This window comes from Bolinopsis microptera, chromosome 12 (assembly GCF_026151205.1).
Source record: "Bolinopsis microptera isolate Bmic1 chromosome 12, MBARI_Bmic_1.0, whole genome shotgun sequence".
Taxonomy (NCBI): Eukaryota; Metazoa; Ctenophora; class Tentaculata; order Lobata; family Bolinopsidae; genus Bolinopsis; species Bolinopsis microptera.
Window position 1 is genome coordinate 2078536 of NC_087083.1, and position 12037 is coordinate 2090572.

The following is a 12037-nucleotide window of genomic DNA, read 5'->3' on the forward strand; positions in this document are numbered from 1 at the left end:
TTAGCCTTGGTTTTGGGATTTTACAATTGATAAAAATAATAAAAATCATCCGTTTTTTGTAGAAAAAATTCTTCGTTTGGTAAAACTTTAATCTCGAAAATATATTAAAACACAATTTTTCGGTGCTAAAATTTAATATTGATGTACATAATCACAATAATGTTCACAATGTACATACTTTTCATAATGACGTTAATCGGTTAATAGTTGTACTTGTAACAAATTTTCAAATTTTGTGGCTCTTCACGAAGAAATGACTTTTCATGTAAGAATGCACGAAGTAGAAGAACTAATAAGTTTACGCTCTAAGTCTAGCTTCGAAATGTCCCAACTCAATTTTAAAGATCGCCGATAAATAATAGCTGAACATTCATTATTCACAAACTCAGCAGTTTTTTCGATTGTCGAAAAGCTCAAGATTTTTTTTCACTAATTCTGACAAGGTTGAAAGTTATTTGAATAAATGAACATTGTTCAAATTCTCTCAACATTCCCAGGCGCCGACTATGTAGATACTCGGTCTTGGTATGCCTGGAATGTCCATCGTTTCGATCAGGGTGGAAAAGTCGTTCTGGGTTGTGGTACCAGGTAGTTCATGAAATTTAACAATTATAAACGTGGTAGAATCACAGTATTGGAACACGAATATCAGGGGCAGTTTAGTTTAGAAAGGGAAAGTAGATGCGAAATTGGGGTATAAAATTATAATGTTCTAAGAAAACTACAAAAGATGAAAGCCACTTGAAGGTCATTAATAGTGTTTTGAAGTTGGTTAAATCCTCGACAAATGTTTACCAGAAGTGTTGTTCATGTGGAAATAAATGAGAAGTTGGATTTCTGTTTGTCAATCTTTACTTCCATCTCCTGACTCCTGCCATATAAATTCTTTTTTAATTTTTAATTTTACTTTTAGAGGCAAGTAAATTGTAGTTTATCAACATAAGAGTTACTTGTAGAACTATCAACCATGATATGGCTGTTATTTAATCCATAAAAAACGATCACTAAAAAAGTAGTCTTAAATCAAAAGATAAGCAAATTCAACTACCTAAATTAAACGAGTAACCAAAGAGCCAGAACTCAGAACTGAGTTTTTTAACTATAAACAAAAATGTTTGAAAAGTTTACAAAGGTTTTAAAAAATGTTAAAACGGACCTCTCATTAATTGGAGTATAACTGCTCTTCATGACCGTTGTCATTCCTTTGGAGCTGACATGTTGAATATGCACACCCAACTCATCTGCAAACTCGTTGTAATCAATAGAACCGTCCTTGTTTTTGTCTAAACTGTAAAAAGGGGATTTAATTAATTAAGATTTAATTAATTAAGATTTAATTAATTAAGATTTTATGCTAGGTTTACAACCAGTCATTGTAAAATGAAAACGTGTGATATTAAGTTGTACACTCTGAGTAGTATCGTACCAGATGAAGTATCTTCTAAGAGTAGCATCGTCCACTGGTAGTTCAATCTTTTACATGCCCTCCCTTAGTCCTGCACAATACATAAAAGTAGTGTTAGTGTTATGCAATATGAAGTCCAGCAAGGCACTACAGGCAGCTACAGACTTAAATCGGCCATAGTTTAATTAAAACATTAAACTCGCAGTATATAAATTATAACCCTCTACATCTTATTGGGCATTGGTGCATTGGAACAATTCGTGTATAACGACCGTATAACGACCGTATAACGACCGTATAACGACCGTATAACGACCGTATAACGACCGTATAACGACCGTATAACGACCGTATAACGACCGATAACAACCGTATAACGACCGTATAACGACCGTATAACGACCGTATAACGACCGTATAACGACCGTATAACGACCGTATAACGATCGTATAACGACCGTATAACGACCGTATAACAACCGTATAACGACCGTATAACGACCGTATAACGACCGCATTACGACCGTATAACAACCGTATAACGACCGTATAACGACCGTATAACGACCGTATAACGACCGTATAACGACCGTATAACGACCGTATAACGACCGTATAACGATCGTATAACGACCGTATAACGACCGATAACAACCGTATAACGACCGATAACGACCGTATAACGACCGCATTACGACCGTATAACGACCGTATAACGACCGTTCTTCGTAGTATTTAAATGTTTTGCTTAGTATCTAATTTCATCTTACCGGTGACAGTTATTTTTCCGGTGTTTGTTCTTGTCAAATTCTTTGAATGCTTTTTGTAGGTTGATGTTCATAGGGTCACGGGGTTATAACATTAGCTGAAAGTTCATAAGCTTATTAACAAATCACTTTTAGTTAAACATTGGTCAATATTTGCAAAGGATACCGGATAGTTGTTCAACTCAGAAATGATGACGATATAACTCATTTAAAAAAACCGAAACCAAATGCCCATCTGTATCTCTGAATATTACACTAAATAAAAACCACTCAAACCTCTAAAATAGTCTGTTTTAATAGAAGGTCCTGCAAACTCTTGACACTGGGATCGCTGAGAGCTGTCTGGTGCTACTATGGTGTGGATGTGCTTTGTGTTCTGCTATCGGACCACCTGCTATACCAGCCGCGGGGTGTCCAGGGTTTACTTTGGGGGGTCGTGAACTGAACTGCCCTGGGGCGAACTATTTTTTTTTTTTAGCTAATTACGTGATTGAGTTATTTACCTCGTTATAAAGTTATCAATAAATGTGGATGATGGTGGGGAGATGAATCGTATTTGATCTGATTAAGTTGTGTAGTGTATTTGATGATTCTCTAAAGAAAATTACAGATTTTATCTGAATGGTGGACTCAGTGATGACATATGTTCTAATTGAAGATAAATAATGTTAATCATTTGTTGAGCAATTTTTACTAGTCATCAGAAACAAATTTTTAATGACAATGTGAATCTTGATAGTTACCGGGGTATGAGGTTGGTCAGATTGGTCCCCTGCCTGGAAAGCTGATTGGTTTGAATAGCTGTCACGTGTCCCAATATATTTATCGACAGCTAGCTTGTAAACCGAGAAGTTAGATGATGTATTAAATTGTGCCTCTAGATAGTAAATTTATCAACATTTTACATGAGAAGATTTAGGGAAACGTATTTATTTCATTTACTGCTGTCATAAGGAACGATTCAATTGACAGTGACTGTAAAATTAACCACCAAGGTATTTCTCGGACTCTGTACATAAAATCGCAACAATAAGATATATCTATACAATAAGATATATCTATACAATAAGATAATATCTGATACAATAAGATATATCTATACAATAAGATATACTATACAATAAGATATATCTATACAATAAGATATATCTAATACAAGAATATATCTATACAATAAGATAATATCTAAAACAATAAGATATATCTATACAATAAGATATATCTATACAATAAGAATATATCTATATACAATAAGAATATATCTATACAATAAGATATATCTATACAATAAGATATACTATAATAACTGTAAGATATATCTATACAATAAGATATACTATAATAACTGTAAGATATATCTTATACTAAATATGATACTATGATTTTACGTACCATTTCTGAACACCTCTCCAATGTTAGCGTCATTACCAAACTTCAAATGACTGCTCTTCTCATCGTTAACACGTACCTGAACATTAAGTAGGGTTACCAAATAGTTTGACGGATATGTTACTCGTCTAAATTTCTTCGAAGTAGCGCGCGCCGCTTTCTTCTCGAAATGTTACTGTTAATGGCCCGACGGCACGAGCTACGAAGTAGCGCGCGCCGGGCCAATCTTAACAATGGTCAAAACCAAAATAGTTCGGGGGCCAAAATTCGGTATTCGGGTTCGGTTCGACCGGGAATGGGGCCAAAAGGGGGCGATTTTTTAAAAACCTCTATGATCGGTGACCAAAAGCCGGCCCCCAATCGAATTTTTTTATTCAAAACATAGTTTAAAAGAAAAGATTAATTAAATTTACTAATTAACTTATTAATTAATTTTTTCCTTTCGTTTTATTTTTTTTTGTTTTGAATGAAAACTCGTTCTGAGCAAAAGGGAATTTGGGGGTTTTTAAAAAGCAAACCGTTTTGGTTCCGAAACCCAAAAGGGGAAAACCCGGGGGTGGGGGGCTTCGTTTAGTTTAATTTCCGGGGGGGTGGGGGTTGGTGGGGGGGGGGGGGGGGTTTTGGTTGGGGGGAGGGTTGGTTGGGGGGGGGGGGGGGGGGGTTGGGGGTTGGGGGGGGGGGGGGGATGGGGGGGGGGGGGGTTTTTTTTACTCGCGGAATCGAAGTTATGGCATCCTGTATTTTAATTTGTTTTACATTTTTAAACAAATAATCTCAGAAATAATAAAAATTTTTCGATAAATATACAATCAATGTTTACATTTAATTAAAAACGACATAAATTTTTCATGTCCCCCCAGTTAGGTCAGGAAAAAGCTTTCATTCTTAAAAGGTTTTCCCTGTGACTCGAAAACCCCCCAGCTCGTTTACATGGGAAGCGTTCTTAGGTTTTGGGGGACGGAGGGTAAGAGTAAGACTCTGCATGGGTTGGGAACCTGTAGTTGGGGTTAAATTTAAATTAAACTAATTATTTAATCAGTTAAAAAATTTAATTAAAGTTTTGGGGAAATTTTGTTTTTTTAGGTAAAATCTTAATTTTTTTAATTTTTATCAAAGTAAAAATGGGGACGTTTTTACAGTGGGGTTTTAAAAGGTAAAAAAACAGTGCCTTAAAATTTCCGGGGTAGGGCCCCCCAATTTTTAACCGCCGTGGGGCGTCCCCCACCATAAACCCGCGACGGGCCCCCCCCAAAAAACCAATCACGTTACGTTCCCCAAAACATAAACAATTTAAATTCCCCCCCTTGGACACCTCACTATCATTCCCCAAAAAAGCAAAGCTGGGTTTTTCATGCAAGCTCTTGTTTAGCCGTAAGGGATGCGCCCCGTCCCGCCAATTTTTTCGGAAGTGTGGGGAAATTTACCAGTGAGGGCCTCTCTCTGTAAATACTGGTTAGCGTCCTCTGTGCTCCGTTTTTTAAAAGGCAACATCTGGTAAAATGGTTTAAAAATTTTTAAAAAAGTTTTTAAAATGTTTACAAGCAATTTATGTCAAAATAGTTTAATATGTTAATAAAAGTTTTAAATGTTACTAGTCATAAATTTTAAAATCTAAAGTCGAAAATTACAGGTCGATAGTTTTTAAGTAAAAAAGTCAAAAAAAATTAATATTCACATAGTCGATTTTTTTAAATTAAGTCGAAAACGCTGGGGTAAAAAATTGGTTACTTAAAATTAATGAATTTGGGGTTGGAAAAATCACATACCCTTTTTGATGGGGGGGGAGGTTTAGGGTACTTTAAAAGGGGGGGGTTTCCAGCTTTTGTAACTTCCCCCAAATGTGCTCTTATACAGCGACTCCGAGTTCTCCATTCCCCCCACCGAACCTTTAAAAAATGAAAAAAAACCTAAAATTTTTTTTTTCTTTTTTAAAATTTTAAAATTGGGGAATTTCAAAAAAGTACGTCTTAAAGTATTCCACTTGTTCCCCGTTTTAAGTGATATAAACGTATTAAACCCCGGGTTTAAATTTAAACCCGAACAATCGTGAAAATACCCAAAGAAAGATTTGTTACTTAAAAAGAGGTTTTTTATCTGGTGCTTTGCCGTCCCCCCCCGGGGAGTTGTCCGGGGGTCGGGGGGGCCCTTTTTTTTTTTCCCCCCCCCCATAGCTTGGTTTTTTTACGTATCTGAAAAAAAAACAAGGATTATTTTTAGGTTAAACATATTTGGGCAGATAAGACATGGATTTACGAGGAGACACGATTAGTCTATGGAAATTTTAATTTTTTGTCCGGGGAATATCCCCCCTATCCTTTTAAAAAGACAAATATAAAACGAAAAACAAACTTTTTAAAAAAGGGGCAAGAAAAAGTCAAAAAACCCCAAGGAAAAAACCTCAAATTACCGAATAGAGTGAACTTCTTTCTCAACTTTCCGGGAATTTCTGGGGTTTAGGAAGGGCTCGAACTCAAGGGTAAAACGATCTTTTTCCGTCGTTATTGAGGTCGAACAAGGCCACAAATTTTTTTACCCCCCAAAGAAAAAGAGGGTTCCCCCGGGAAACGTTTTTTTTGGACACTTTGAAAGACTGTCGTAGAGTGAAAAACCCTGAGTGGAGGGTAAACCGGGGGATAAAAAACTTGGTCGAAGGATGACAAAATTTTGTAGTTTTCCTAGAGTTTTAAGGGGGAGTTGAGACGCAAAAAAAGTAATTTAAATTTTTTTAGAAAAAAAAATTATATTTTAATTTAAAAAAATCTGGTAAACAAAAGAGGGACAAATTTTAAAAAAGATTTAGAGATTTTCACAAAAAAAAAAAAAAATTTAAATAATTTTCATTTTGAATAAAAAAGTTACTTTTCCGCGCCCAAAAATTTTTTTTAATACATACCCTGTTCTTTTCTTGTCCCCAAAAAAGCAAAAAAACTTGTCCCCAAGGTTAACCGAACACGGATCTCGGGATTCCCCGGAACTTTTCTCTCAAGTAACTTTAAAAAACTTCGGAAAAAAGCGTACTTTTTGAAAACCCATTTTTGAAGTTGGAAACCTGAAAAAACGAGATTTTCTTTTAGACAAGCTCCTGAATCACAGTTTTAGACGAGCTTTTTACAACTTTAAAAAAAAAATTTTAAAATTTTAGAAACATTTTTATGGTGATTTTTGCCCTTAATAAAGACAAAAAAACATAAAAATTAAAATAATCGAGCAAAAAAAACAAAATAATTTTTTAGAAAAAAAACGCACTGGGAAGCGAATCCTTTAAATAAAACCTTTTGGTTGATTATGTACGTATCCCTCCGTTTTAAAAAGGGAAATTTCCGCGTAGGAACAGGAGAAAAAAATGATTTGTTTTTTCCCGGCACTTTTTTGGTTATGTTTTAATCACCATTTCCTAGGGTAAAGTTAATAACTTGAAAATGGAATTAAATTTTACCTAAAAATTTTAACAAATGAAGAATTTTTTTACAAACTGGGGACGAAATGAAAGTCTCCAAAAACACTTTTAAAAACAAAATACATCATGTATTGTCCCCCGTTTCGCCCCTTTTTTTTTAGAAAAGAAACGTTGAAAAATTAAATCTTTACAAAAGTTGTAACACACGTTTGTTTTTAAAAAAAATCTATTCAAATTGTTTTTTTTTTTATTTTGACAGATTTTTTTTTGAAGAATGAATGCAATACAATTCGTTTTTCAAAAAAAAATTTCACTCCCTAAAAAAACGTGGGTTTGTTACGTTTTTAATCTTGCTGTGGCTTTTTGTTTTTTTTTTTCCCCGACGAGGTTTTTGGGCTGTTTTAAAAAAACTTTCTGCATTTTTTAAAAAAAACAGCTTGAGCTTTAGTCTTTTTTTTACTAAAACCCCAATAATGATAGTTCCACCCCTGAGAATTACCCTGTTTTGAATCGTTCATGAACTGAACATTTGGGGAAAAGAATCGAGTTCCTCAACTTAAAAAACTGGTGGTGAGGTTGGCCCACAGATTTTTCAGTTAGTTTCCCCCGTCCAACATGTGAAAGTTGCCCCACTGCTTTTATTTATAGTGCATTTGTTTTTCGAAATTGGTATAAAAGCCAATCTGCAAATTTTATTTTGTGCGCGTTTCCCATGGAAACGCAACCTTAAAGGGTTTTTATCGATAAAATTATCTTTCATAAAAAAAATGTCATTCAAAACGTCGCGCGCACAAAAGATAATTCGAGCTTTGGTCTTTTTGGTAACAAAAGTTTACAATTTTTTTGTAGTTTTTGGTAACGTGATCCTTTTTTTCATCCTCCACTTTAAAAAGAAAGGATGACCTATGAACATATGAATGGCAAATAAAATGAAATAAGGGAAATTGGGAAAAGTGGGTCTAAAAATATGTCAAAATGTCCCTTTCCTTTCCCCCCATCCCCTTCACACTTCGACAATACGACAATACGAACTTTAAAAAAACAGAACCCTTAAACTTTTGAAGGGATCCGCTAACCGAAGTAAATTTGGGTAGCTCGTAGATAATTCCGTAATTGGGTTTCCTGATCCTTGTATAAATACTTGTTCCTTCGCTTGATGTCGAACCTGCGAAATTTTTCAGTAAAATATACAGTTACGCAACAAAGGATTCCGCCCTCTGTTATTTTTTTATCGAAGTTTTGGTTGCTCTTCAAATTTTAGGGTGCAGAAAAAAAAGCAAAAAAATCCCACCGAATTCTTGTGCCCACGTGATTGTTAAGTAAGATAAGCGAATGAGTAGACGTAGCAGCGCAGTGTAGAGGGTAGAGCCGACTAATTACTAATTAGTTGAGTAGAAAGCCGACTAATTACAAATTTAAAGTTTTGTGGTAGAAGTTCCCGGGTAATATCCAAGAAGCCCGAACCTAAGTTCCTGAGTACTTATTAACATATTACGTAATCATTTTTTGATACACTCTCACCCCCTGCCCTAATGAACTGTAATCAAAACCCAACCCCCTCCTAACCACCTAACGGCAATATTACGTAATCAAAAGACTGGCCCCCCACCCCGGCCCCCCACCTTCAACTTTTGGAAAATCGAGGTTCCCCGATACAATCTCGGAAGGCAAGGTTTCCCTCCCCTTTTTGCAATCCGAGACCCGGGAGCAATTTAACTACGATAGTCTTAACTAATTGCATCCAAGATACCAAGATAACCAAGATACCAAAAAATCCCAAAGATCCCCAAGATACCAAGATACCAAGATAACCCAAGATCCCCCAAGATACCAAGATACCAAAGGGATCCCCAAGATACCAAGATACCAAGATACTAAATTACCAAGATACCAAGAAAAACCAAGAAAACCAGAAAACCAAGATACCAAGATACCAAAGATACCAAGATCCCCCAAAGATAACCAAGATACCAAGATACCAAGATACCAAGATCCCCAAGAAAACCACGAATCCCAAATTCTTTAAACAAATACAAGAAATTTGAATGAAAGAAAATATCATGATTGGGTATGGGGGGTCATATGATTCTGCAAAACCATCAAGTAAATACGTTGTTCGGGCTTCTTGGATACCACCAATGTTTTAATTGGGTTTAAAACATAAATTGATCAATAAATTTTGTCAATAAATTGATCAATAAAATTTTATAAAATTAAATTTATCAATTAATTTATCAATTATTTATTAATTAATTTACCCAATAAAAATGTTTTCATCGATTAAATAATATTAAAGACAAACCAGAGCATCCTTGTCCCAAACCCTCAGCAGCAAAAAGATGATGTTATAGGGTTTGAAAATCAGTTTGGTATTTAGGATCCAAGTCGATATTTTTGAATGTTATTTGCAGGCTTGAAACGGGTTTGACCTGTAAAATCAGTTGAGTAACAGGATTCAAACATTAGAGTTTGGCGGTAAATTGTTTCAGTTTGAGACTTCTTTTTGGAGTTTGTCACTTTGCGATTACATATTAAAAAAGGAAAACAAAAAATTAGGGTTTAATTTAATCGACCCAATACAAATTAAAATAAAAATTTAAAACGAATTATTAAGTAACCCACGTGACATCAACAGGCTTACTTTGGAATATTTTTTTGGTGTTTGAAAAATTCACTACTGTGTATAAGGTTTTTTCCCGGCAAACATAGGACCCGAAACTAATATTTGTCTTTATGGTCTCCTGCAATTTTACCAATTATTTTAATGATATTTTATCACAAAAATGTCAAACGTGTAGTATTTTGGGTAATTTTTTGGTATGATTTAATATCAAACTTAGTTTGAAATAGCTAACCAACAATAAACATTAGAAAATAAAACCTCTGAGTCAATCTGTTATAGTTCACTTCCTCTGATTAATGGATTACCGCATCTTTTACATCTTTACAGCATCTTTGGATAAAAGTGTGCCCGGAATAATTATTTTTCCAAACAGCTTGGAAAAAAATTGGAAATTCTGAAATGTGCACTTCAAACTGCTTTATTGTACGGCATGCAATTCTATTAAAAGTAATTAAGTAGGCTCCAACAGCCAACAGTGCTGCTTTAATTTTCTACAGTCAGCGTTAAAGTAGGCTCCACAGCTAACAGTGCTGCTTTAAAATTTTCTACAGTCAGGGTTTAAACCACAAAGTGCTTCTAAAAATACAGTGCTGCTTTAATTCTACAGTCAGGGTTAAACACGAGTGCCCCCTAAATAATACGGTGCTAATTTATTTTCTACAGTCGGGTTAAACACGAGTGCTCTAAATAATACGGTGCTGCTTTTTTTTCTACAGTCAGGGTTAAAACAACGAGTGCTCTAAATAATAGGGGTGCTGATTTAATTTCTAACAGTCAGGGTTAAACACGAGTGCTCTAAATAATACGGTGCTGCTTTTTCTACAGTCGGGTTTTTAAACACAAAGTGCTTCTAAATAAAAACGGTGCTGATTTATTTCTACAGTCAGGTTAAACACGGTGCTCTAAATAATTACCTGATGCTTTTTGCCTTGGTTTATCTGCAAATGTCAAAATAATGAAAACCTAGCTTATTCCAAATTGAAGTGAAAAACAACAAAGACTTTTCATAGCAATCCTCTTGAATTAACGCCATCGAAAATATCTCCCGGGGAAAGGTTTTCAAAAACCCCACAAGTGGACAACCCAAAGTAAATTTTAAACAACCTGTTTCACTTGAAAGGAGGTCCCTCAAAAGCCGGGCCCCCCCCGTCCAGGCTTTTGGTATCGTTCAGCTTTTTGTGGTAGTACAAGAACGTCATAGTCGTATAGTTTTCGCCCCCAGGGATTCGTTTTTTTCCCAAATTTTTCATTATTTCCCTCTTAAAGGGAAAACAATCCCAATGCAAAAGAAAAAAGTTTATATATAAATATTCAAAGTTTGGGACTTTTTGTTTATCAGCTTACCTTTCTTCAGAACGTTTGACACTTGTTAGTAAATTCTTGATGAGCTCTCTTTTGGGGTCTTTAAACCGTAAAGTAAAGACAATTGCTTCGTTTCTTTTTACATAACTACCTTAAAGGTAAAGTGTCCACTGTTCTCTTTATACTTATTCCTTAATGTTCCTTACAGCGATCCAAGTGTATTTCGGTGGGGTGGCCAAAGAATTCCACTATTTTTTTTGGTTAATTGCGTTCCCTGACAGCAAGTAATTAAACATCGTAATTATAGTCCGTAATAAGATGATGAATTCTGCTTTACAGAATGTAACCGGAAAGGCTCAGCCCAACGTCCTAAATAAAAGAGTGAAATATGTAGTACCAAAATTACCATTAAAAGAAACTAAATGGGATTTTCCTACAGACAGAATTATTAAAGGGTAAAAACCATAAAAATACCATCAGTAATGCAAATGATGCTAAAAAAACTGCATCTGCTTTGGTTTTAATTTTACAAAACCCGCTTAAAACAAGAAACGATAAAAAGTTTTGGGGACCGATTTTTTCAGTAAAGTGCCGATAAAACTCTGCCGAAGCAAAATTTAATTTTTTAAATTTTAAAAATCGTTAAGTGCAGTGGTTTTAAAATGGTACTTTTTGCAAATTTATTTTGGTCACTTATCCACTGCAGAATATATTAAAAATATATGAAGTGTATAACAAGTTTTTAATTTGATCACGGCCCCCACAGCTCTAGTCCCCCCCCCGTTAAACTAGTAAGTAAGTCGTAGTGGGTCCAATTTGACATTTTGTTGCAGGTCCATCGAGCAGGTTCATACTTTTGCACCTTTTTAACTGCAACAGTGAAACCCGTCCGAAGGCAGAAGTTGCACTAGTGTGGTTTAAATTTTGGTATACCGTCATATGAGACAATTCATAAAATTGATTTTGAATGTTCTTCGTAGTTTCATAATCAAATGCGAATTATTTGATAATATCATTGTGTAATTTGCTGTATAATTCTTATTCTAATGTTTAAGTACAATCAAGGTTGAACCACGGTTATAATACATGTATTATGTATATTTAGCCTATATGCTTTAAATCACAACAGAGAGAAAGAGAAAGAGAGAGAGAGA

General features: G+C 34.9%; 1 protein-coding gene and 1 long non-coding RNA gene across 3 annotated transcripts in view; one reads left to right on the forward strand and one right to left on the reverse strand.

Moving 5' to 3' along the window:
- Positions 1-12037, forward strand: part of LOC134823968 (claspin-like) — an 87947-nt gene that overhangs the window by 47667 nt on the left and 28243 nt on the right. The gene's annotated exons all lie outside the window — the stretch shown is intronic.
- LOC134824067 (uncharacterized) lies at positions 835-1469 on the reverse strand. Its single transcript, XR_010161343.1, has 3 exons — positions 1427-1469; positions 1157-1288; positions 835-871 (listed from the first exon to the last, which is right to left on the reverse strand). It is a non-coding gene; the product is annotated as an uncharacterized LOC134824067 (long non-coding RNA).